A 27,796-nucleotide genomic window follows, 5' to 3' on the forward strand; every position below is an offset into this window, starting at 1 on the left:
TTTTCCACATTACTAGCATTCCGATTTATTGACGAATTGATTATAATCGAAATGAACCCCCTCCCATACCCACAGGAAAACAATTATTAGCTATGATTGGTGTTGAAATTGAATATTCAATGAAAATCAATTGTTGTTCTCGCCAAACAAAACACTTGCTTGATTGCTGTGGCTGCGGTTTGATCAATTTTCTAATTGATATTGTAAATTGATCCGATCCGGTTAGTTGTTGTTCGTGTCAATTTCTTCATTTTTGTTTTCCCCCATTCACATCAATAATAAATCATTGACCCAATAAAATAATCAAGTGAATGAAAACAAATCGATCGAACGGCCAATCGATCGGGAGAATGTAACAGAAACTTCTAGTTAATATGAAAACTTTTTTTCTTTCTAAAATCACGTGACAGATGTAAGTACGGAGATATTTATTATTATTATTATTATTAATGGAATGCAATTGGAGCCTTTGTCGAATTCTGAGCAGTGGAGAGACACAGTGGTGGAGACACACAAACGGCTGGCTTTCTGACTTGTCATATCTGGTAAAAGACTAAAAGGCAAAGGGTAAGCTAGTTCGAATTTTGCTCGACGATTCTTTATTCGTTTGTCAGAGATGATTTAATTCCAACCGTTTATGTACCAAGGCCTTTAAGAAATATCTTCCTAGCCCTATATTGAACTAGTAGGAATGCCTTTAGACATCAAAAATATACATAAATATCATAGGCGTCTCGGCTAATGCAACTGCAGAAAAAAAAACATTAAAATCTTCATTCGATGATAAGCCAAGCTGGCGGCAACCAAACAGCATCTCGTGACTAAGAAAACTTTTTAAAAATTAAAATTATGTAAATTTTATGGCATTATTATTTATCTATTCCTAGAGCTGCAGCAACAACAACGATAATAACAAAAAAAAAAGACAGTAGCAAATTGTAGTTGTCCATTTCGTGTTTGCTGGTTGTTGTTGCTGATGATGCTGAAAACAATCTTGTTTTTAAATTATGTACATAAATTGTATTCAACGGAACTTATCAAATCATCAGAGATGGCTGGTATGAAGAGATGTTCAAGTTTTAAAACTGTCAAAAAATATGTATATTCGTAAAATATAATGTTAAAGACATAAACAAATTTAAAGGCCTTGTAAATACGCGGCTGGCTTTCTTGCTTAAGCCATTTCTGGTAAAAGAATAAAAGGCAAAGGTCAACCTAGTTCGAATTTGGCTCGACCGTACTTTATATGTAGTTCGTGAAAAAGTTTCGTCTTTCCAAGAAAAGTGATGCAATTGTATTAGAAAATAGCTTCGTTCCCGTACTTTTTAATAGTAAAACTCGTCAAAAAAACTGAAACAAATGTCAACGTCAGCGTGTTAGCCAATCAGACGCCGGCAAGCACTTTACTATTTTTTACACGCTCAAATTCTTCGAGTAAAAAGTTTTTAAAGAGAGCGTCATTCAGCGCCATTTTGTTTAAAGAGAAGTGAACATTTTACAACTTTTTTGTGTACGGGAACGCTTTTTCGGGTAAAATGTGTAAAAGTGGTAAAAATTTTAAAAACTTTTTAGTTCTGGAACTAAGCTAATATTGAATCCACGCTAGCACATCAAATAGAAAGATAAGTTATGACAACCATTGTTACTTTGTATGCAAATATTATTTTTATAGAAAAAAATTTTTAGTCACACTTCGATTCAATGCATTTAGAAATTTCCAAATAACTGTGGCCGATTTTGGAGATATTCAACAAAATACCGCAAGCAAGTCCTCGACACATAAAAAGTATGGCATTCTTGCTTAAAGGTTAAAATACATTGAACTTTGTTGCTTGCTTCACGCTCAATTTTATGTAAATGAATAAAGGCCATGTACTACCTAATTCAAATGCTGGCTAATTAATTTTATTTAGGTAGTACTTTGCCTTTAGTCTTTTACATTAAACTGAGCGTTATAAAGCGGCGTATTTCATAAGGTCTGTACGATAACCCAAAAGTTTGTGCAAATTTGCACACACTTTTACAAAATGCTGTTCTATAACAAACTTGCAAAGTAAAAGAGAGAGAATTTGGAGACAATTGTGAGAGAATATTGGAGAGTTTTGGAGACTTTTGTTTACAAGTCTTTGCAAGGAAAATTTTTCTTGTAAGAATTTGCAAGTTTGATCAGCTGATTTAAAGTCGAATGTTTTCTTGGCAAAAACATAAACAAACATTTAGCTATTAAAATAAAAAGATATAAAAAAGGGAAAGAATTATTAAATAAATTATGGAAAACGGTAATATAAGTAAAATAACTTATTTTGAAGTTTCTGGTGACTATTTTTTTATTTTAAAGGTATCAAATCTCAGCAAAAAGCAGTGCATCCATGGAGTATGAGAAATACAATGTAGACGGCCAGGTATTCCCAACGATATCAATAAATATGTATGCCACACATCGCACTGCGATCCAGTATGTTTTATATTTGTGCATTGGAAAGGGAATTATAGTTGTAGCAACACTAAGGTCGTCGTTACATAAGAGGCAGAAATGCTTTCAGCCAGAAACCCAGGCTTCTTATGTACCGAGGCCTTAACACGATAGCCGGGTGGAACTCAGTTCCGGTTCATTGGCGCAAGTCAAGTCAACGGGTTTGCCTGCATAAGTCAATCGACCACTATCACATAAGAACGTGGAAGGAGAGCCACTATATTTGAAGGCACAAGCTACAACATCATTGGATTTTCGTGTCTTGGATTTCCGTGTTGCCCTATCTCACAAACTATTGTCATAACCCAATCCGCATTCTCGCACTCAGAACAAGATGTAGGAAAGGCCAGAGAAGGAGAGAAGATTATTTTCACATCTGTTGACACAAAATCAAATAGTATAGCTGTTAAGTGTGTACAAGATTTTATTGATCGAAGAAGAATTTTAAATGGAAAATAAAAAAATGGTAGACACCTTCAATTGTTAAATTGGAACTCATTTCCTTTACCGACCCAACGCAGAAAATTATGAAAAAATTACCACATATAGTGCTTTTTATCCCGATTCCAACCATGTATTGTTTTTGTTGCGGAAATGTATACTTCCCGAGATATGGGCCTGAAAAGATTCACAAAGTGTATGCTTCTCTAAATAGCCGGCCTTTGGCCGGGATTTAAGACTTCTCCTATAGACAGGTGCAAATCTCGGGAATGGGAACAAAATTTTCTTTTAAATTAGATATTTTTGGAGGTCTATATCTCGGGAAGTATACATACCCTTCAACAAAATAATACATCGTTGAAATCAGTATAAACATCACTATCTGCGGTAATTTTTTAATAATTTTCTGCGGTGGTTTGCTAACATTTTATACAAGGGCCTTTGTGGAACTTTGGAGGCCTATATCTCGGGAAGTATACATTTTCGCAACAAAAGGAATACATGTTTTGAAACGGAATAAAAAGCAGTATCTGTGGTAATTTTTTCATAATTTTCTGCGGTGGTTTGCCAACATTTTATACAAAGGATTTTGTGGAACTTTGGAGGCCCATATCTCGGGAAGTATACATTTCCGCATCAAAAGCAATACATGGTTGGAATCGGGATAAAAAGCACTATCTGTGGTAATTTTTTCATAATTTTCTGAGGTGAGTCGGTAAAGGAAAGATAAGCCGTAAAATTTAATCTTTTCCGCCAACTTCTTGTTTATCAAATCAGCTGACTTCTTGCAAGTTTTTGCAAATTGCTGTTCGATAACAATCTGCAAATTTTTTGCTTCGAGAGAGTAAAATTGGTAGAGAGAGGTTACTGAGAACTTGCTGAGTGCTTGCAAGTACTTTTTACTTGCGAAGTTATCGTACACACCTATTGTGTTTCTACCTTAACCCTGCGTTTACAAATGACAGGACAGTTGAGTTCATGTATTGATTGTCAAAATCCAAAAACTTGCCTGTATGACGTAGGCGTCTCGACAACTGCAAAAACAGTTGTAAAATTATGAATGAAAATCATCTATTTGTTTTTGTTTTCCGTTCACATTTTTTCTTTTTCTTTATTGTTTTTTGTTTTCAATACATTTCAATTATTATCTCACACATTTTAACAAAAAATTTCAAAAAATTGTTAACCATACTGTCTATGGAAAACTGATGGACAGCTGGGAGACAGCCGACAAATATATGTATGTGTTAGTAAATCAGAGTTGTATTTGAAGACAAATTGTCTGGTGTAAACGCCTAGTTAGTCATAAAGACAAAGTTCGACCTAATTCAAATGTGATTCTGAAATCTTCTTATTAGGTCGAACTCGCTCTTTAGTCTTCTGCTTCTTATGTGCCGAGGCCTTTAAGGCCTGGGTACATAAGTTGCCTCGCCTGGTTGCCTTGCTTGCCTGCTTCATTTCTGACATAATAAAAGAATAAAAAAGGCCAAGCAAATTTCGAACTGGGTTGCCCATTTCCTTTTTATTCTTTTATCAGAAGCAAGCAAGGTAAGCAGGAGAGGCAGCGTATGTACGCAGGCCTTTAAGGCCTGGGTACATAGCTTACTTCTGATAAAAGAATTTATTTTTATTATGTCAGAAATGATGCAGGAAAGCAAGGCAACCAGGCAAAGCAACTTATGTACCCAGACCTTAAAGCCATGTACTACCTGATTCAAATGCGATCTTGGATTTCTTTAATCTTTTACAGAAATTTAGGCTTGGATAAGCATGAATTCCTCATTGTGTTCTCACCTTAAAGAAAAATGCGATCTATGTTGCCCTGCATAGCATAAGTTAAAGGCAGATCAGTGGAAATTCATTGTGTTTCTACCTTTACGGACAGCAAAGCAGCAGCTAAGGTGTGAACAGAATGAAATACGCCGCTTTTTTTACGTTCAGTTTCATGTAAAAGATTAATGACCAAATACTATCTAATTCAAATGCTGCCTAATTCATTTGAATTAGGTAGTACTTGGCCTTTAGTCTTTTACATGAAACTGAGCGTGAAAAAGCGGTATATTTGATTGTGTTTCTACCTTTAAAGCGAGAACACAATGGATTTTTGTTGCTTATTTTTTCCACCTCGCTTCAAAGCGCAAAAGAGAAATTGTACTGTTTTCAGTAGGACAGACCACAACGAAGCGAGGCTTCAGGCCACAAAGTTAAAAATTGTTGAACTTTTGAATTCTTCGCCTGGCTTCATTTTTGACATTTCGTTTCGACATTTAATTTGACATAAACACGTGTTCAATCTGAAAAATAGAATTTGGCTGTAATTTTATGTTCGGTACTACTTATTTACGAACAATTCATATTAAAAAATTGAATTTTATTAGATATATTGAAATAATTATGTTTATAGAGCCCATGAATTTTGCGCTTGCCTGGTTGCCTTGCTTTTCTGCTTCATTTCCGACATAATAAAAATAAAAGAATAAAGAAGGCAGAGCAAATTTCGAACTGGGTTGCCCTTTTCTTTTTTTATTATTTTATCAGAAGCAAGCAAGGTAAGCAGGCGAGGCAGCTTATGTACCCAGGCCTTAATGACTGCTTTGCTGTCCGTAAAGGTATAAACACAATGACTTTTGTTGCTTGCTTCACGCTAAATGGATAAAGAGCAGGTACTACCTAATTCAAATTCGATTTTGGAATTCTTTACACAAATTCAGGCTTGGATAAGCATGCATTTCTCATTGTGTTCTCACCTTAAGCATATTTGCATATAGAGACCCTGTCCGGTTCTCCCCCCCTAGCACAGCCCCGTAAACCTGAATCTCTATTGGGTGTACACACACAATTGTTTCTAAAGCATTAGTCGGTGTGGTCCTCATTGCCTCGGTAATGCTTAGGCAGCACCTTCTTTGGACTTTTTGCAATATCCTCTCATTGCTTTTTTATGCATGGCTGTCCGAGCCAATTTCAAACTATGTTTGCCTTTTCTTTTTTATTGTTTTATCAGAAGCAAGCAGTCGAGGCAGCTTGTGTACCCTTTAAAGATATAACAACTACTCTCGACACACAAGAAGCATGGCATTCTTGCTTAAGTCATATCTGGTAAATGACTAAAAACCAAGTTCGACATAATTCAAATGTGATTCTGAAATCTTTTTATTAAGTCGAACTTGGTCTTTGGTCTTTTATCAGATATGACTTCAGCAAGAATGACATGCTTCTTATGTTTCGAGGCCTTTATTATTTTATCAGAAATGACGCCCAACTTTACTGAAACGTTGGACGTGTTTTCGACTTTAAACAAGAAAACCAGTCGCTTATGTACCGAGGTCTTTAAACGGCGTTTGCATTAGAGCGTTTTGCCGATTTAACCTTCCTTGTGAGAAGTTATTTGACATTTGCGCTATGGAATTGAGATTTGAAACCCAGTGGGTTTATTAAATCCAGTAAAGTGCAAACGGGGTATTATAGTACGTCTACACTCATGGTGGAATAAGAAGGTGTTACATCAAATCATGTCAAACGTCAAATTTGCTCACAATAATGCATTACTGTGAATTGCTTGTTTACATTTTGTATGTGATTTTATTCACAATAAGGCATTTTGACAACTGGTATGAAGATCAGCTGTATTTGGCGTTACACCTTATTATTCCACCATGGGTTACACTAGAAGCTCTGTTCCAGAAATAAAAAGTTTTTACAAATTTTACCACTTTTACACATTTTGCGTTCCCGTACACAAAATTTATATGTAAATCGTTTACGACTTTTACCACTTTATAAAGCACGGGAAAAGGCCAAGAGTTTTTTGCCGGGTTAATCCACTTCGACAGGATTTATTATATGTCAAATAAAAACTCATTTGAAATCGATTGGATTTCATTTGACGTTTGAGCAATGGAATTGGCAGTTGAAATCTAGTGGATTTCGTAAATGTAAACATAGTATATATCTGGATTTGTTTGACAAATGCTTCCACATGTTTTACATAATACTCAGTTTGCACTTAACAGGATTTAATAAATCTATTCGATTCCTAATGTCAAATCCCCATAAAGAAGGATAACCTGGCAAAAAGATCTAATGCAAACGGCGTTTTATGTACATACATATATAAATCGATGCATTATATGGGACAACAAATTGCATCCAAAAATGCAGTTTAACCCAGATATGCCCATTGCTTGATCGTGATCATTTTAAAAGTATTTTTATATTATTTTAGAAGCAAATGTGAAATAATAACAGTATGTTTATACGTTTTTTAACAATTTTTTGAAAAAAGTGGTTTTTGAGGCCACTTTTGGACACAGGGTTTTATCTTATAACTGGGAGTTATGGGACACAAAACATTTGACATATAGTCCAAAGACACCTTTTCGGCATCTAGTTAACGTTTTTTCGTAGTAGGCTCCACATCGTGTTTGTTTTCGTTATAAAACTACCCAATAATTAATCGGTCATAACGCAAATCATTGTAAAAACTAAGCGATAGGTGGCAACTTCGATGAACTAGACCTCAAAACTCAAAAATAATAGCTCAAAATAATGGAATCACATAATATCCCAAGAGCTACAGATGTGTACTGAGTATATCACCAAAATAAACGGTACTTTGATAAACATAACATATCAAATTAGCAAGAATTTTGTGTGTCCTATATATAGGACGCTGGGCATATCTGGGTTAATTTTTACAAGAGAGCGGGCGGCTAAGATGTGTATTCTGCGCTGTCGTTTCTATCAGTGTTTAATTGCTGTACTTTTTTAACAGTTTGTTCTTTTTTCAGTTGTACTACTTAAAAAATACTGAAACAGAGTTTATATTTGACGGAATCTAGACAGTCAGGTATTTTACAGCCAGTTTTTTATTCATGTTTTTTTTTTTTTTTTTTTTTTGCTTTTCTGACAGATAAATGATAGTCTATTTACCTTTAATGGTTTTCAAAGAATATTTGCGTTTAATCTAATCGTATTTTTTAAGCTAAACAAACTTTAAAACTGAATTTGTATCTAAAATTTGCGTCTAAACTATGCCTTTAATTTATAACTCAAATTTGCGCAAATGAGATTTATCTCGGCGCTATCTTGATTTTTTTGTTTTATCAAATCTAAGATAAATTGCTTTATTTAGCCAATGCCGAAAATAGCATGACAAGTGAAATGAAATCTTGGCATTCACATGATATGGCATGATATGAACAACAAAATAATATTTATACTCGTAATATTAGATTTAGCGTACATGTGTCATAATTGTTTACAAGGACCAAATATTTATACTTTTTTAGTGGTTTTATTCTTTGTTGTGTGGAAAATTTTTGAAAGTAGTTTTCATAATCTTAATGATTTGATGTTTGACGTGTGAAAAACACGTAGCATTTCAACATTTTATGATTGTTTTTTTTTATAAATCTGCTAAATTTTGGAATAGTAAATGTTGAGATTTCCAAGTTAGTCTTTATCAGCGAAAATGAAATACCACCAAGATTTTGAGAGTCACATGTCATTATTTATTGCATTTCTATGAAAAACCAAAATGAAGAAAGGGGAATGTGGATAAATCGCAAAACTGAAAACTGTTTAGGGGTGAGCAAGGCAAATATAGAAGGTAGCCGATTCGGCGAATTGCTACAACAAAGCAACTTTTGCCGTAACATAATACGTCAAAATTTGTAAAGAGAATCAATTCGCCTTGGCGCTTAAATTTGCAGCGATTTAGCTTTGGCCAATCAGATCAAGATGTTTGTTTACATTTCACAATTACAACAATTTTATTTGACACTTCATGTTCAATCAGCTGTTACGAGTCGGCTACCTTCTTTAATGTGCCTTGGGGGTGAGTACAATGTTGTTTTTGTAAATTTGTTAAGGCCTAGGTACATAAGCTGCCTTGCATGCTTACCTTGCTTGCTTCTGATAAAAGAATAAAAAAGAAAAGGGCAACCCAGTTCGAAATTTGCTCGGCCTTCTTTATTCTTTTATTTTTATTATGTCAGAAATGAAGCAGGAAAGCTAGGCAATCAGGCAAGGGAGCTTATGTACGCAGGCCTTTAAGGCCTGCGTACATAAGCTGCTTTGCCTGATTGCCTTGCTTTGCTGCTTCAATAAAAAATAAAAGAACAAAGAAGGCCGACCCAATTTCCAACTGATGGCAACCCAGTTCGAAATTTCGTCTTTATTCTATTATTTTTATTACGTCAGAAATGAAGCAGGTAAGCAAGGCAATCAGGCAAAGCAGCTTATGTAGCGAGGCCTTTATGGTTTAAGCAAAGTAGGAAACATATTGCTTATACTCGTACATATTAGCTCTGTTCCTTTACGTGCAAGAATCTTCAAGTTTTACCACTTTTTACTCGAAAAACGTTCCTTTACTTCTGACACCATACTATTTATATGAGAGCAGTTCACAACTTTTGCTACTTTTGCCAGTTTTACCATTTTCAAAAGTAAAGGAACAGACCAATTATTTCGCAATACCTTCTTCCTATTATCCCTTCCTTTTATGTTCCAAAATAGTTACCACGAAAATACTTTTCCTGTCGTAATAAAAAATATCCGTTTGTATTTGGAAACAAACTTTTCGTTGTCAGGACACAATAGGAGAAAAAGGTGAAATGGAAAATGTTGTTGTTGCACAACGTGTTTTTCCCCACACACACAAACAAGTGGGTTCTTTTAATCCTTCAAGGCATATGTCTAGCTAACAACAATAACAACTACTGACAAATATTCTGAATGTTTTCCTTGTTGTTGGCTATTCAATACCATTCCGAATGATAATATCGAAATGCTCTTGTTGGGTAATCTACACCATAGAATGATGCTTAAGGTTATTTGATTGTAATATGACAACATCAGGTTTATGACAACTTTTAGAAACGTGATATTTCTTCAAAACAAGATTTACCAAAGGAAAATCAATAATTTTATGAAGATTTTGGAAGACATACATACCTACTTAGAGCAAACCCGTTCGTAGGTATTGATATGGTTACGAAGTTTTTCGGCAAATTACACACACGCGACCCGAACGCAAAGTAAGAGAGCAAATGTTTTGATTTTTTTTACTTCAGTCTTGTACTGAATGTCATGCAAGCAGGTTGATGCCGCTTTATTTGTTTTTTTTTTTTTTTTTTTTGGGTACACTGAAAAGATTTTGCAGTTGTACAGCAAATATGTGGAGGGAAGAATTTGAAAATGATTGTTTGTTTTGTATTAATATTTTTAATGACGCAGAATGCCTCGTCTGCAATGCAACAATAAAAAATGTATATAAACAAAGGAGAGGATTCGAAATGCGGTATATGTATCTGTTTGCTTTGATGAAAGCACTGATATAAGGAACACAAGTCAAATGCTAATTTATATTAGAACCGTAGACAATTTGTTCAATGCCTTTGAAGAAATTTTAAAGTTGAAATCGCTATCATTAATTAACTCTTAGCAATCGCAGTTTTAATAAAAGAAACTGAAGTGGATACTTTTGACTGTGATTCACTGTATATTATTTTTAATTTTAGTCATAAAAAGCGAACGCGCCAACAATATATTTTTTCTATTTGAAAATTTTGCCTTTTTAGGCGAAGATCATTTTTAGTATTATTATTTTTTTTAATTTATTAATCGAGCTTTTTTATGATCTATAATAGCTGTGTCTGGTTACCCTAAAATTTGTAACAATTTGTACCAATTGTTGCTGGAAGTCGTCTGTTAACACAAAAAACCAGCAAAAGAGAGCGATTCGAGAGAGATATTTTGACAGTTCTTTCACTGAGAGCTTGCAAATTCTTGCTGGACAAATTTCTTCTAGCAAGCACTTGCAAGCTCTTCTTCTTCCTGAAAACAATCAATCAGCCGTTTTTAGTTTTTTGTTGATTTATGTTTGTGAACATTAAAAACAATTTTATTGTGGAAATAGCATAGTCTAATTGTATTGTTTTATGGAGAACAAATTTGTAAAGTGGAAAAATACTTTTTTGTTTCATTTTCTTTTTTATTTTTAATAAAATACAACGTTTTGTTTCCTTTGTTGGCGGACAAATAGTTCTGTTTTGGCAAGTCAGCTGATTGCTTGCTGGTTTTTGCTGGGAAGGTGTCTGTTTACTTTTTACAATTTTCTTGCAAAAGAGAATAAAAACCCCTTACTCTCTGAGAAAGTTCTTGCTGGACAATTCTTGCTGGGAAAGTAACCAGACAGACTTAATGCAAATGAAAAAGGAAAGCCGGCCATTCTAACCCACACACCCACCACTATGTTTGGCTCTGAACGCTAACACGCCGTGACAACTTTTTTCCTGTGTTTTTCATTTCATACTCAATATGAAAATCATCACCCTGTTCTGTTCTGTCAGTGTAATTTTACCCACACATAAACAATTTAAGCGCTCGCTCTTCTTGGTCGGCTATGACTTAGAGTTGCTACTGTGTAATAAAAATAAAAGAATTTACCCCCTGTTTTTGTAACTAATGTTTGTTCGTTCGTCTATATTCGTAATAATTTAGGCACTCATAGCTCTGCTCCCAGATGAGCATGAGAGAAATGAAAACTTTTATAAAGGAGAAAACTGTCAAATGAAAAAAATTATAAAGGAAATATTTTTCATTTAAAATTTTCATAGAACAAGAATCCAGCCCCAGGTGTGGCTTTTTATGTACCGAGACTTTAAAGCTGAGACCACAATGAGAAATTCATGCTTATCCAAGCCTGAATTTGTGTAAAGGAATAAAGAAATCCAAACCCGCATTTGAATTAGGTAGTACCTGGTCTTTATTCAGCAACAAAAGTCATTGTGTTGGTGGTGGCTTTAAACTCCCCTCCAACGTTCGGGAATTGGCCAAGGAGGTTTTCGCTCTGAAGTTAATAAGGAAAAAAAAAAGTCATTGTGTTTCTACCTTAAAGCGGAGTACACACGATCAGTTTTGACTGTCGATTTTTCGTAATTATCGATATCTGTTCAACAGTCCAGCTACCACAAAATATTTGGTGGTTGCCTGATGATTGACAAAAACGAACGGTCACACTGGCAATCAACCAATTATTTGAGCAAAACTGACAGTCAAAACTGATCGTGTGTACCCCTGGGTACATAAGCTGCCTCGCCTAAAAAAGAAAAGGGCACCCTAGTTCGAAATTTGCTCAGCCTTCTTTATTTTTTTATTTTTATTATGTCAGAAATTAAGCAGGCGAGGCAGCTTATGTACCCGTGCCCAAGGCAAATTTATATGAATTACAAAAACTAAAGGCCTGCGTATATAAGCAGCCTCGCCTGTTTGCTTTGCTTTCTTGCTTCATTTCTGACATAATAAAAATAAAAGAATAAAGAAGGCCGAGCAAACTTCGAACTGGGTTGCCCTTTTCTTTTTTATTCTTTTATCAGAAGCAAGCAAGCCAAGCAGGCCAGGTAGTTTATGTACCTAGGCCTTAACAAATTTACAAAAACAACATTGTAGTTATAGAAAATTTAATGTCAAAGAAAATATTGAATAATGGGGTCGTTCTAACAAAATTGTCAGTAAAAACTTAAATACATTTTGGACGTCATATCTGATAGAAGAATAAAGAAAACGTCAGCTTTTGTTGCCCCTTGCTTTTTTATTCTTTTATCAGAAATGACGTCTAACTTTGATGAAATGTTTTATGTATTTAAGGCCTGGGTACATAAGCAGGCTCGCCTGATTGCCTTGTTTTCCTGCTTCATTTCTGACATAATAAAAATAAAAGAATAAAGAAGGCCGATCCAATTTCAAACTATGTTGCCCTTTTCTTTTTTATTCTTTTATCAGAAGCAAGCAGGTGAGGCAGCTAATGTACCCAGGCCTTTAAGGCCTAGGTGTCTAAGAGGCATGGAATTCATGTATTTACACTGGCATTGAAGGACGAAAAACCATCATCTGAAACGTGTGTATGTATTGCAAACTTTGTAATGGAAATTTTTCCATATAGCAGCAACATTTGCACAAAGCTTATGGCAAAAGTGTGTTATATCTGACTGTTCCCCTTTAATCATATACATGCATACATATTTTTTTTTCTTCTCTTAAAACCAGTTTACGTTTATCTGTGCTTTAATCAGGTACTTTCTTCAAGTAATTCCCAAGTTACATATTGCGGTTGGTATCGTCATTAAGTTGGTATTCGATACAACCCTGCAAACATTTGGAAGATTGTTGATTTTAGCGAATTTTTATATATTGATCACCCGCGCGAGTAATTTGGCATTCTTAGACGATTCTCAAAAATTAATGCCTATAATCAAACGCAACGAAGAATCTTCTGCTATTCTGTTCGGCGATCCTTCTGCGAATTTGTATTATGTTTTGCTGTTGTTAGTACAGGCAAATAATAGAATATTCTTCCGAACCCCAATCACGCGATTGCTACTGCAATTTTGATTTGGTTGTATATAATTCTCATATACACTTTCTACATAACTTTGATATAAATATAACACAACTTATGTCCAGTGAAATGAAGAACCAGTATAATAACCACCATAACATAAGGAATAATTAAAAATCATAACAAATCACAAGAAAAAAAGGGTTAAAACTCAACGACGGCAAATGAAAAAAAAAAACAAAGAAGAATGCAAAATAAATTTCCTTTATTTTTTCTTCTTCTAAAGATCAACCATATGATTCGTCTGCGACTCTTGGTAGCGATTCGCTTTGAATAAACACTTACTTTAGGTTGATAATACACGGAAAATGTTTAGGCGCGATCTTCTGCGATTCAGTTGATCGCGAATTATCCTTACGTGATAGAAAATGTTTGCAGGGAAGTAACAAAAGCACATACTATCATGTGGTTGTGCATCACGATATTCCACATTTTTCATTGTTAGTATAGAAACATCTGACTGATGTTGTTGATCAGCTGGTATGGTTTGTTGTCATTTGCAAACCGGTCCACGATTTATTTAAGTCACAGAGGGAAGCACATATCCATGATTTCTTTTGTATGGCAAAAGTCATTTGAGGGGAAGTATCCTAATAGAATATGTGGTGACAGTCATCTTAAAGTGATATAGCAAATTACTGTTGCAGAAGTTTAAGGCCTCTTTACATAAGCAGCCTCACCTGCTTGCCTTTACCTGGCATAATATAAATAAAGAAGGTCGAGACATTTTAAACTTGGTTGCCGTTTTCATCCTTATGATAGCTTTACATTTACGAAATCCACTCGATTACAACTGTCAATTCCATTGCTCAAACGTCAAATGAAATCTCATCTAAAATCCATTGGATTTAAGTTGACGTTTAACCAATGGAATTGACAGTTGAAATCGAGTGGATTTCGTAAATGTAAACCAAGCATTATTCTTTTTATATTATGTTAGAAATGATGCAGGCGAGGCTTCTTATGACGACCAACTTTATTGAAATGTTGGATGTGTTTTCGTCTTAAAGGTCTCGGTACATAAGAAGCCTCGCCGCCTAACCTTCTTGTCTTGTTTCCTTTCTGATATAATAAAAATAAAAGAATAAAGACCTCGACACATAAGAAGCATAGCAATCTTGCTGAAGTCATATCTGATAAAAGACTAAAGACCAAGTCCGACCTAATAAAAAGATTTCAGAATCACATTTGAATTGGGTCGACCTTGGTCTTTGGTCATTTACCAGATATGACTTAAGCAAGAATGGCATGCTTCGTTTGTGTCAAAGTCTTAAAGAAGAAAAGGGCAACCTACCTAGTTCGAAATCGACTCAGCCTTCTTTATTCATTATTTTAGTATGTCAGAAATGAGCCGTTAAGGCCTACGTACATAAGCTGCCTCGCCTGGTTGCCTTGCTTTCTTGCTTCATTTCTGACATAATAAAAATAAAAGAATACAGGAGGCCGAGCAAATTTCGAACTGGGTTGCCCTTTTCTTTTTAATTATTTTATCAGAAGCAAACAAGGTAAGCAGGTGAGGCAGCTTATGTACCCAGGCCTTAAAGAACGGCCAAGATGAATTCGAATAAAGTTTCTTTTTTCATTTATTCTTTTACTAGAGCAAAGCGAAGAAAGTAAGTAACGAGCCGATTGATTTCGGCCTTAAGGCTGCTCGATTTTGCAGCGGCAAAAAACATGTTAGTGAGCAGCATCAGGTTTGAACACCTCGTTATACGCAAGACTACGTGGATGTCCCCAGATGCAAAAACCAGATCGATCAGGTTGTGTCTCAGTACATTAGAAACCTTGCCACCTGGCCCTCTTGCTTTGCTTCATTTCTGACATAAAAGAATTATAAAAGAATAAAGAAGGACGTGGCAATGAACTAGGATCCCGTTTTGTTCTTTATTCTTTTATTATGTCAGAAATGAAGCAAGGCAAGAAAGCCAAGCGGCGAGGCTTCTTGTGTACCGAAACCGTTAAGGCCTGGGTACATAAGCTGCCTTGCTTGCTTGCCTTGCTTGCTTCTGATAAAAGAATAAAAAAGAAAAGGGCAACCCAGATGGAAATTTGCTCGGCTTTTTTAAGCCCTAAACACATCCAACGTTTCATTAAATTTTTTGTAATTTCTGGTAGAAGAATAAAGAAAAATTTAAACTTGGCAGATCTTTCTCTTTTATTCATCTACCAGAAATGACACAAAACTTTACTCAAACGTTGGATGTGTTTACAGCTTTATTCTTTTGTTTTCATTATATCAGAAATGAAGCAGGAAAGCAAGACAATCAGGCGAGGCAGCTTATGTACCCAGGCCTTTAAGGTTAAAACACAATGATAAATTCATGCTTATCCAAGCCTCAATTTGTGTAAAAGAATAAAGAAATGCTGGATCGCATTTCAATTATGTAGTACTTGGCCTTTATTCGTTTACATGAAATTGAGCGTGAAGCAAGCAACAAAAGTCATTGTGTTTCTACCATAAAGGCCTGCGTACATAAACTGCCTCGCCTGCTTACCTTGCTTGCTTCTGATAAAAGAATAAAAAAGAAAAGGGCAACCCAGTCCGAAATTTGCTCGGCCTTCTTTATTCTTTTATTTTTATTGTGTCAGAAATGAAGTAGAAAAGCAAGGCAACCAGGCGAAGCAGCTTATGTACGCAGGCCTTTAAGGCCTGGGTGCTTGCTTCTGATAAAAGAAAAAAAGCAAAAGGCAACCAAGTTCGAAATTTGCTCGGCCTTCTTTATTCTATTATTTTTATTATGTCAGAAATAAAGTAGGCAAGCAAGGCAATCAGGCGAGGCAGCTTATGTACCCAGGCCTAGGTACATAAGAAGACTTGCTTCTGATAAAAGAATAAAAAAGAAAATTGACTCGGCCTTCTTTATTCTTTTATCAGAAGCAAGCAAGTCAAGCTGGCGAGGATTCTTATGTACCTAGACCATACAATATTTTTATAGTATATTTTTTCGGGACCTCTGATCCGCCCTCTTTGTAGGTCTCTGCCTTGTCGGGTCTCCAAACATTGAGATAAAGGCAGCAAGCGTACTTACAGATCTATAAATTGATATCGTTGTAACCAGAGACGCAAGGAGTATGTACCTCTTCAAATTCTCCGTGGCCTTAACATATATTGGACTGTGTTCCATAATTTCCGATATTATTACCTTTACAGACGTTGTCTTAACAATAAGTCGATATTATTATTTCGAATTGGAATTTTTAGATGATTCCATTACCGTCGATTTAATAGATTTTAAAATACCGTCCGATAATATCGATAGAGAAAGCCATCAATCGTTAGTGACATTGAAAATAAACGATCAATATTATTGATAGTACCACTGATTGTTCGCCAGCTCTGCATTGGCACAGAATTTCTAAAATGACGAAGCTCCTCCAGACTCCGTATATAGAGCGCACAACAGGCCAACAACTCTGGACATGTGGCGATTTTATATCGCCCCTTTTCTCAACCTAACCTAATTTTATGTGAATTTTCTGTATTTATGCTGTATAAATAAGAATAATTTTAATAAATAAATTATTTCTCTAAAATGTTAATACTTATTTTTCTCTTTAAAATTTCCTCGATAGTATAGTGGTTAGTATCGCGCCAGTAATGAGAAATAAATCTTGTTGTTTCACTCACATTGCTGTTTGGCATAGTTTATAATGTTTTAATTGAGTACATTTTGAGTTAAAATAATAAAACTATGAGTTATAAAATAATATTCGTTTAAAATACACATGTTTGACACTATCAGCAACTATGTATGAATGTCCACATGTATGCGGTACATTCATAATTGCCGCATACACAATAATCATTATAACTAGACGACTCTTGTACATATGTACATATAATTTGTATTACAAAACTTACCATGAGTTGAAAACATGAGCCATAGGAAAACAGAAACAAACCAGGCAGGTTATTACAAAAAAACTGTTGTTGGTGATTTTGAACGTCACGAACGTGTGGTTGTCTTGATTGAGGTTTTGAAAAAAGGGTACTATCGAAGATTTCGGCTTGTGAATTACAAATGAAATAAAGACAATGACGTTTGGCGGCGCTGTCTGTCTGTCCACAACACAACAGATGATTGTACGATGTTTGCTCAAAAAGAAAACATATGCAACAATTGTGTTGAATAATATTAAAAAATTATTTTTAGAATCGCGTTTTTTATTTTTCACTTTTTTCGATCTCAGTCTCTGTGTTTATGTAGACACAACCAATGGTGCGAAGAAATATTCGATTTAATGTTTGTCCAATCACTTTAACATCATCACTTTTTTCGGATTTTTCCACAAATTTTCCACTTGTCTCTCTACCTCTCTCGATACGCTTCTTGACGTAGTATATTGCGAATGACGGAGGACAGCTGTTCTTTGGACTAACTCAATGCCAAAAAATTCATGTGATTTTTTCTTTATTTAGTTTTATGGTGAAAATATGACGTCTAGGTCTTAAAATTGTTATTTTTCTTATGTACTTTTTGTTTGTTGTTTTCTTGTTTCTTTCTTTCTTTTATGGAAGGGAGAACGAAATCAAATAAAGTGTTTTTGTTTGTTTTATAGATATTTTTGATATTTTCCAGTTTACATTTTAAAAATTCTTAACAAAATGGGAACTTTTCCGGGAAAGGGATAATTGGGAATTATATTACTGTTATCTGTGTTTTGTTCTTGTTCTTTTTAACGATATTTGCCTTTAACACAATTTATTAATTTTTGCATTTCTTTGTTGCCGATGCGTTTGACAAGAGACTTTGAAACATTTGAGGGATTCACCGTATTGTTGTGTATATTAGCCCAGTTCTTGTTTTGTTCCTTGTGTTTTGTTCATTCGTTTCTCAATGGTGTCTGAACATTCTCAGTATCTTTTCTACATAAAAATGGTCTTTGACTCTGACACTCTCTCCGTCTCAATCGCTCTGTTGTTGTTTGCTCTTTACTTTGACTAGCCGATTGGATTGGTAAATGGTGGTGGTAGTATTTGTTTATATTTCCGTTGTGTCGGTAGTATTGCTTCCTTGTGTTGTTGTTGTTATCTCTACCAGTGAGTAAGTCCCGCAGTTGATGATGTGTGTTTGTGTGATGTCTATGACTGTGTCTATTTTCAGCTGTTTTGCAACGCACGCTTTGTTTTTTATCTTTTTATGTTGTCAATTTGGTTTGACTCTTGTATCCATTACTCATTTATTTGATGGATTGTTGTTACCAGGGAGGCGCTCTCCTTTTTTTCGCTCTGGTTAACTACTAGCTCTCTCTCGAACCACAGAAAGGATGGTTTATTGCTGTTGTCTGTCGTTGCAAAAATGCCAATGACTCGGATCAATTATTTGTTTATCTTTGTTGTTGTATATTAACTTTTAGATTTCAATATTTATTTTTATTTTATGTATTTATAACTTAATGAATAGTAAGGCCTTATTGTTGTTGCTACAGCTGCAGAGAATTGATTTGAATTTAAACTTTTTACTTTTGTGCGTTTGTGTTTATTTAAGATTTTTCCTTTCTCCGTTACTAGACAGGGTAATAACTTGGCTTTCGTGTGCTTTTCCTTCCTCTCTATACAAAAGGGGGGTGGCCAGAAATTATTTGATAACTTAGTAACGAGTTAGATGATTTTCCTCTCCCCGGGGCCAGAGGTGGGGTGTCAATACACACAAATTGTTATGATGTTTTTATCCAAAATTCGTTAGCCAAAAACGAGTTTTGTTCGCTTAACTATCGTTTCTTTTTTTTATTTCGTATCTCATCAACAATTGAATTGCAAAATTTTTAATTTTTTAACTTTGGTTGAGTTTAACTGCCGTTGCTTTTTAGCTGGCTTTTTATCCGCGTTTTGTATTTGCTGCAAGTGAGAATAACACTGAACTGAATTGAAATTCTTGAGAATGCGTTTACTCCACCAAAAAGCTCGTGCGCTACGCAAGTGAACAGAATAAAAAGCTTTTATTTTTATGGAACTCAGCCGAGGCGAATCGTTAAGGTGGCCGTTTTGCTAGCACGTGAAAGTAACTGTCAAATTTAGTATCTTATACAGTAGAATCTTGATTATTGAAATTCGTTTGAAAAAAAAAATCATAAAGGCCTACGTACATAAGCTGCCTCGCCTGGTTGCCTTGCTTGCTTCTGATAAAAGAATAAAAATGAAAAGGGCAACCCAGTTCGAAATTTGCTCGGCCTCCTTTATTCTTTTATTTTTATTATGTCAAAAATGCAGCAGTAAAGCAAGACAACCAGGCAAAGCAGCTTATGTACCCAGGCCTTTAGTTCGTAACAAAACATTCTACTACCGGAAATAGGGCAAGCGGAGCACCCAAGAAAAAAATATATTGGGACTTTTCAAAACATTGAAAATAATGTCAATTAGTAATTTCATCAATGAAATTTCATTGATATAAATCCCGGCCCACACAGTAGAGTGATTTGAATGAAATAATTTCGTAAAATTAGTCGTTCTTAGTCCAGGTCCGAACCAATTTCGAACTAAGATGCCCTTTGTCCTTTTATTTTTATTATGTCAGAAACATAATGAAATTATAAGTTGACGTAAAACGCCAGCGTCTGTTAAACTTGTAATTATTTTGAATAAATTGTATGAAAACATAAACAAACATTTCGACATATTGAAGAATTTTCAGCCATAATAGTGTTGTTGTTGTGCTACTTACATAAAGGCCAGAACAGAATCAATCGTCGCTTGCTTTGCTTGCTTCCCCAAATGTCAAATTATAAAGGAATGCCACAGCCCTTTCGCAAATCCGCGTGCGTTCCCTTTTAGAAGGCTCTGGCATTCCTTATAATTTGACATTTGGGAAGCAAACGACGATTGATTCTGTTCTGGCCTTTAAGGCCTGGGTACATAAACTACCTCGCCTGGATGTCATTTCTGACATAATAAAAGAATAAAGGCCGAGCAAATTTGCCCTTTTAGTTTTTATTCTTTTATCAGAAGCAAGCAAAGTAAGCAGGCGAGGCAGCTTATGTACCCAGGCCTTTAGGGTTGTGCTACTTACTTGGTCAGAAATAAAGCAATACCAGAAAGTCAGGCGGAGAGGCTTCTTATGTGCAGTGACCTTTAGTTTTGATGGATTGGAATTATCCAATTATTCGGAATTTGCTCATGAATTCGTTTAAGTGGCTTCGTCAGTAATTGGAACGTTTTTATTGGTACTATTGGCCTGTTCCCGTACTTTATAAAGTGGTAAAAGTCGTAAAAGTTGTAAAAGTCGTAAACGATTTTCATATAAATTTTGTGTACGGGAACGAAAAATGTGTAAAAGTGGTAAAAATTGTAAAAACTTTTTAGTTCTGGAACAGAGCTTATGTATACAAATTTTGACCACAATATACAATGCAGCAACTGCAAATCTGTATACAATGAGTCACAGTCAAAAGTATCCACTTCAGTTTTTTTTTATTAAAACTGGGATTGCTAAAAGTAAATTAATTAATATGTTTTTGTTGTTTTTTTATATTTTTACATTAGTGACTTAAAATTAAAAAAAATAGAATTAGCAAAATTGAAGTAAATTTAGACAGAAACATAAAAATTGTTAAACAAGGCAAGGCGTTTTTAGTTAATGACCCAACAAACCAAACAACCTGTTGCATACATATATGTATAGATCTGTTCCAGAACTAAAAAGTTTTTACAATTTTTACCACTTTTACACATTTTGCGTTCCCGAACACAAAATTTACATACAGTCAGGCACAAAAGTTTACATACACCCCATAAATCTCAGGTTTTAGGACAAGTGATGATTTTTACGAAATTCCAAGTATGCAGTTTTATTTCTTCTCACTAATAAACAATATTTGAAACAACAAAAGTATAATCCATAATACAAATAACGGTAAATTTTACAAAAACCAAAAAATGTTGGGGACAAAAGTTTACATACACCCCAAGGAAATTGCCGTATAATTTATGGAATTAGCGGCAAAATTTCTACATTTTATTGTTTCAGCGAACGACTCTGGGTGTCCAAGATACATATATTTTAGAGAAACAAAAATAATTGTTGGGGGTTAAATGCCGTTATTTAAGGTCAGATTTCTTGTATTCCTCATCAAAGCTGACCCTTGCTTAATTCTTTGCGTTTTAAGGTATTGTACTTTATAAAAAGTATAAAATTAGTGTCAGATGGCAAATCTTGAGACCCTAGAAAGCTTTGAAGTTGTTCCTGTTCATAATATACCTTCCTGGAATTCGTAATGCACGTTTTTTCTCAGATTTCGCTGGAAGTTAATAGATTCCGCCGAATTCTTTGCGCAAATTACATCCAGAAGGCTTTGAAGTGCCTTGTAATATGGTCTGATACAATCCTTGGACATCAATTGACTCAGAAATGTACAATTATCCGAAACTTTTCGCCCCTATAGTGACGGTAATTATCATTATACAAAAACGACATTGTTCACGGTACAAATTTCATGCTTTTTTGGTAGTGTTTATATTTTGATGCTATGGAAGCTTTGGGAACAGGTTTGTAACAGAATATTTCACATTTCTGGTTCAACTGATGTCCAAGGATTGTATCAGACCATATTACAAGGCAATTCAAGGCCTTCGGTATGCAATTTGCGCAAAGAATTCGGCGGAATCTATTAACTTCCAGCGAAATCTCAGGGAAAACGTGCCTTATCGACGTCCAGGAAGGTATATTATGAGCAAGAACAACTTCAAAGCTTTCTAGAGTCTCAAAATTTGCGATCTGACACTAATTTTATGCTTTTTATAAAGTACAATATCTTAAAACGCAAAGAATTAAGCAAGGGTCAGCATTGATGAGGAATACAAGAATTCTGACCTTAAATAACGGCATTTAAGCCCCAAAAATTATTTTTTTCTCTAAAATATAACTTGGACACCCAGAGACGTTCCCTAAAACAATAAAATGTATAAAATTTGCCGCTAATTCCATAAATTCTACGGTAATACACAATTTCCTTTGGGTGTATGTAAACTTTTGTCCCCACCATTTTTTGGTTTTTGTAAAATTTACCGTTATTTGTATTATGGATTATACTTTTGTTGTTTCAAATATTGTTTATTAGTGATAAGAAATAAAACTGCATACTTGGAATTTCGTAAAAGTCATTACTTGTCCTAAAACCCGAGATTTATGGGGTGTATGTAAACGTTTGTCCCTGACTGTATATGAAAATCGTTTACAACTTTTACGATTTTTACCACTTTATAAAGTACGGGAACAGGCCATATGTATGTATGTATATTAGTCCGGTCAAAATAGACATTGAAATAGCAAAAATTCCCACAGAGCTGAATTTTGGTGGAGAGCTAGGGTTTGCCATTAGAAGCAACGTCCTAAAAGTCCCCATCGATCCCATGTGTGCAAAAAAAAATATTCGGGGTCAAAGGTCAAATTTTAAGGGTTTTTTAGGTTTTCGGATTTATTTTTTGAAAACGGTTGATCTAATCAAAAAGTGACTAAAGTAAATATGGTAGACAGGAAAATTATCTACAAGTTTGACTTTTATAATTTTTTTCCTAGGAGGAACCATTCTTGAGATATAGCTGTTCTAAAAAACACATGATTTTTATGCACTTATAAGGGAAATATGCACATATTCAGACGAACCGGCTAAAAAAGCGAAGTAATCGGGTCTATCCCCCAAAAAATATATATTTTCTTGAAGAGCGAAATTATAGCTATCTTCTAAAAAAAATCCAACAAAATCGGAGCGTGTTTAGTAGAGTTATTCAATGTTAGAGTCATTTTATGCGAAAATAGACCATTTAACCCACATGTATAATCGAAAGTCCAACGGGAACGACACTAACGAAAACTCTCCGATTTTTTTTCAAGTTTTGTCCGAAGGTAGGGTTTGTTGCGCTGATTACGGAAATGTATAATTTTCAACGGTCGCGGATCCGGTTCGCCGGTTATTCGACCCGAAAGGCCAAATCTAAAAACCGGGTTAGACCCGGTTCTACTGAACCGATTACTGCAAAGTGGATATCGTTTGAAAGCTTACGGAAGTATCTAACACATAGTGTCGTTACTTTAACCAGTTCGCCTCATAATGTACTTACGCGGCTAATTCTTTATTTGACCTTTAGATCGCGATATCTCGAAAATGGTAAGTCTTTTTTAAGAATCATAAAGACCAATCTTGTAGACAATTATTGAATCTACAACTTTTACTTTAGCCGGCTTTTGCTAAGTCTTACCGTTTTTGAGAAAAATTAAAATAACTTGTTTTGCACACACGGGATCGATGGGGACTTTTAGGACGTTGCTTCTAATCGCTAACCCTAGCTCTTCACCAAAATTCAGCTTTGTGGGAATTTTTACTATTTCCCCCTTATACGCATGTCTATTTTGACCGGACTATATAGTAATTCTGATAGAATATGTAAATACACCCAGGCCTTGTTTTTCACAATTTTTTCGAACCTGACCTACCTACTAGATTATTGTACCATGGTTTCGACATTCAATTTGATATAAACACGTGTTCAATCTGAAAAATAGAATTTGGCTATAATTTTTATGTTCGGTACTAATTATTTACGAACAAGTCATATAAAAAAATGAATTTTATATGATATATTGAAATAATTGCGTGCACCCATGAATTTTACGATTCGATGTGTGATACCAAGAAATAACCGGCCTGGTGAAGAAATAAGCTAAGCAGGTAAATCAAGCTAGAGCTGACTGTGTTCTCACCTTTAAGGCTTCGACACATAAGAAGCATGGCATTCTTGCTGAAGTCATATCTGATAAAATACTGAAGACCAAGTTCGACCTAATAAAAAGATTTAAGAATCAAATTCAAATTAGGTCGAACTTGATCTTTAGTCATTTACCAGATATGACATAAGCAAGAATGCCATGCTTCTTATGTGTCGAGGCCTTAAAGGTGAGAACACAGTCAGCTCTAGCCTGGGTACATAAGCTGCCTTGCCTGCTCACCTTGCCTGCTTCTGATAAAAGAATAAAAAAGAAAAGGCCAACCCAGTTCGAAATTTGCTCGGCCTTCTTTATTCTTTTATTTTTATTATGTTAGAAATGAGGCAGGAAAGGAAGGTAGCATGGTGGAATAAAGGGCTGAGTACATAAGCTGCCTTGCCTGCTTACCTTGCTTGCTTCTAATAAAAGAATAAAAAAGAAAAGGGCAACCCAGTTCGAAATTTGCTCGGCCTTCTTTAGTCTTTTATTTTTATTATGTCAGAAATGAAGCAGGAAAGCAAGGCAATCAGGCGAGGCAGCTTATGTACGCAAGCTTTAAAGACCTGGTGCTCAATTCTGTTTCTATGAAAATGTGAAATGAAATCTTTTATAAAGGAAAAAACTGTCAAATGAAAAAAATTATAAAGGAAATATTTTTCATTTGAAATTTTCATAGAACAAGAATCCAGCCCCCGGCGTTACAGCAGAGGCGTTCCAAAAGAAGAAAAGAACAAAAATTTGCGGTATTTTGTTTTAAAAATCCTTAAAAACTCCAAATATATAGTGCTTATAGGTGTACGAATACGAACTTTGCCACCCACACAGTCGCCATCTATACCTAAATGACGGAATAAATTAAAAATGTGTTTTGTTATTCTTAAATCTTTCTTCGCTATGGTAATTCCTATCAATTATTTCATAATTGCACATAAAATATGGAATTAATAACGATTTTATTAATTTTTTATGGTTGTACGAATATGAACTTTGCATACCGTATGTTAAAAGACTATTGAAAATAAATATTTTAAAATAGTATCTCTGGAAATTCAAGATGTCAAAAATAAAGAATAAAATAGGAACAAGGAAATATAACATATATAAAACGTATATTCCGCGAAAAACAATTTTTTTTAAATAGGAATGAAAAATAGCTATTGGGATGAAATAGGAATGAAAACAAGCTGGGAACAGATTGATATGTTTGGAGCCGATGAAGTACTTGGAGATGAAATTTGTTTCAGTAATGGGTACTTTACATATGGGTTGTCACTTTGCGTATACATTTTGTATAAAAAGTGACAACCCATATGTAAAATACATATCGTGTAAAGTACCCATAATTGGTGACGAATATGGTGAATAACAAATATCACAAGAACCGTCAACGATTCCACCACCATCCATTCCTTCTAGTGCAGAAAAAAGATCATGGCGCGGTCAAAGTTTTTAGAAATAGCAAAGAAGTTTAAATGCAGATAGCAATTGTTTTAGGTTAATTGCAATATTAATCGTTTCATACTTAGATGTTGGCAGAATTTAATGCTAAGTAGTGTAAGCACCAGAATGTTCACAGAAGACATCAAAACTATGGGGAGGGTCTGATGGCATATGCATCCTCTATTAATAATCTATTTTGAAAGACCTTGAGTTATAAATAATATACAATTCATAAAAATACATTTAAGATGAAAAACATAAACTTTCCGTTTCATTTCGGTTTCAAACATACAGTCGAATTCGCTTATAACAACGGTCAAAAACGCGGTCGTTATAAGTGCTATTCTAAGGCATGTTTTCATCGTGACATGATTTCATCGTTATTACCCATATGTCGTTAAAAGAGACTGTCCTAGTCGCGAAGTAATATTATGTCTATAGCAGGTTCTCTCCTAAAATTGATTCCAAGAGATAAATCCTACATAAGTTGTTCAAATGCCATTTTTCAATAACAACAAATCGTCGACAATTTAACAACACAAAATTTATTGCTGTTAATTTAACGACAAAATTTTAAATAACAATGAGTGATGTTGTTAAATATGTTTCAGAATACCAAAGTCGATAAAAATAGGGTTACAATTTTTAAACAACTTGAGTGTCGATAAAATGTGATAGTGAATCGAGGCACAGGTAAGTTTAGATAAAAAATAAAAATTGTTAGACAACATCGATTTCTACCTCACAGTGAAACCACTCTAAAAGTTTTATGAAACCAAAAGGATTTCTTAGGAGTTTAGCACTTGGTATGACATCCTTTGTTATCCTTTACAGCTTTTAGCCTTTTTGGCAAAAATTTAACTAAATTTTCGATGCACGATATCTGAATTTTTCCCCATTCTTCTTGCAAGGCATATTTCAGGGTACCCATACTTTAAATCCGGGGATCGGGGAGGTGTTTGAATCACTTTTGGACAGCTACATAACATCCATTTTGGGAAAATATGTGATTTGTGCTCGGGCTCATATTCATATATTGATAAAATTGGAATGTTGTCCAAAATCCCATTTTTTTCAGCGCCTAAATTTCAAATTATCCTTTCAGAATGTTTAAATAATACATGTTATCCTTAATTCCTTCGATAAAGACACGATTTCCTACACCGGAAGCACTCATACAACGCCATACCACAAAAGAGTTCCTCTGTGCTTTACTGTTGAAATTGTGTGTTTAGGGTCCAAGGTGGTATTTGCCCAATGACATACAGTATGCAAAGTTCATATTCGTACACACCTAAAAAATTGATAAAATTCCATAATTTATGTGCAAAATATGAAATAATTGATAGGAATTACCTTAACGAAGACAGATTTAAGAATAACAAAACACATTTTTAATTTATTCCGTCATTTAGGTATAGATGGCGCCTGTGTGAGTGGCAAAGTTCGTATTCGTACACCTATAAGCACAATATATTTGCAGTTTTTAAGGATTTTCAAAGCAAAATTCCGCAAATTTTTGTTATTTTCTTCTTTTAGAATGCCTCTGCTATAGAAATATGTAAAAATAATGGTAATTTTATTAAAAATTTTGTATGAGTAAAAAGTCGGACGAATATTTGAAATACTTAAGAAAAATGTGCTATATATGATTAACTATTGCAATTTATTTCCGAATTTTGGACGAAAATTGCTAATAGCAGTCCTTCTGTAACAATATTCGAGGTCTAGTATGAAAATAAATGTTGTCAGCGTTTGGAAATACAAAGAAACGTAATCCGGGCTTAGGTAAAGTAAACACATTTTTGAGTTTTACTTGATAAAAATCGCAAGTTTCGTTTTATATTTGACATAAAATGTATTGAAGTTTTAGAATAGGGTTTCGAAAATCATTTTATGTGGAAAACTGTGAGAAATTATGAAGAAAAATTAAACTGTACAAGTTTTCATACTATCTGCGTACGACTGAAATTCTACGCTTACTATGAACGATGGTTATGGCTGCCAAAATAGCTAAAATAATGGTTTTTACTTCTTGAAAATTATATTTCTTTATCGAAGGATCCAAAACGAGTACAAAAATGTCAAAAGAATGAAGTAAATTGTCCAGGAAAGAACGTGGGGTAACCTTTTGAAGAAAAGCATTATTTTCGGGCAAATTTTCTTTCTTAAAAATTTATTATTCCTCGTAATTTCTGAAATGTCTTGAAATAAAATGATTTTCGAAACCGTATTCTTAAACTTCAATACATTTAATGTCAAATATAAAACGAAACTTGAGATTTTCACCAAGTAAAAAACAAAAATGTGTTTACTTTACCTAGGCCCGGATTACGTTTCTTTGCA

At 34.5% G+C, this 27,796-nt stretch overlaps 1 protein-coding gene across 2 annotated transcripts in view; it reads left to right on the top strand.

Moving 5' to 3' along the window:
- LOC141405088 (isochorismatase domain-containing protein 1-like) overlaps window positions 1-27,796 on the top strand; it is a 165,593-nt gene that overhangs the window by 125,579 nt on the left and 12,218 nt on the right. The window contains exon 1 of one of the 2 annotated variants that reach the window (XM_073989077.1): window positions 17,182-18,358. The exons of the other annotated variant lie outside the window; for it this stretch is intronic. The gene's annotated coding sequence lies outside the window, so the exon portion shown is untranslated. Of the gene's footprint in view, window positions 1-17,181; window positions 18,359-27,796 lie in introns of those variants that run through there. 2 annotated transcript variants of the gene reach the window in all.

The sequence above is a fragment of the Musca autumnalis genome, unplaced genomic scaffold, assembly GCF_047663935.1.
Source record: "Musca autumnalis isolate F117 unplaced genomic scaffold, ASM4766393v1 scaffold_5, whole genome shotgun sequence".
NCBI lineage: Eukaryota > Metazoa > Arthropoda > Insecta > Diptera > Muscidae > Musca > Musca autumnalis.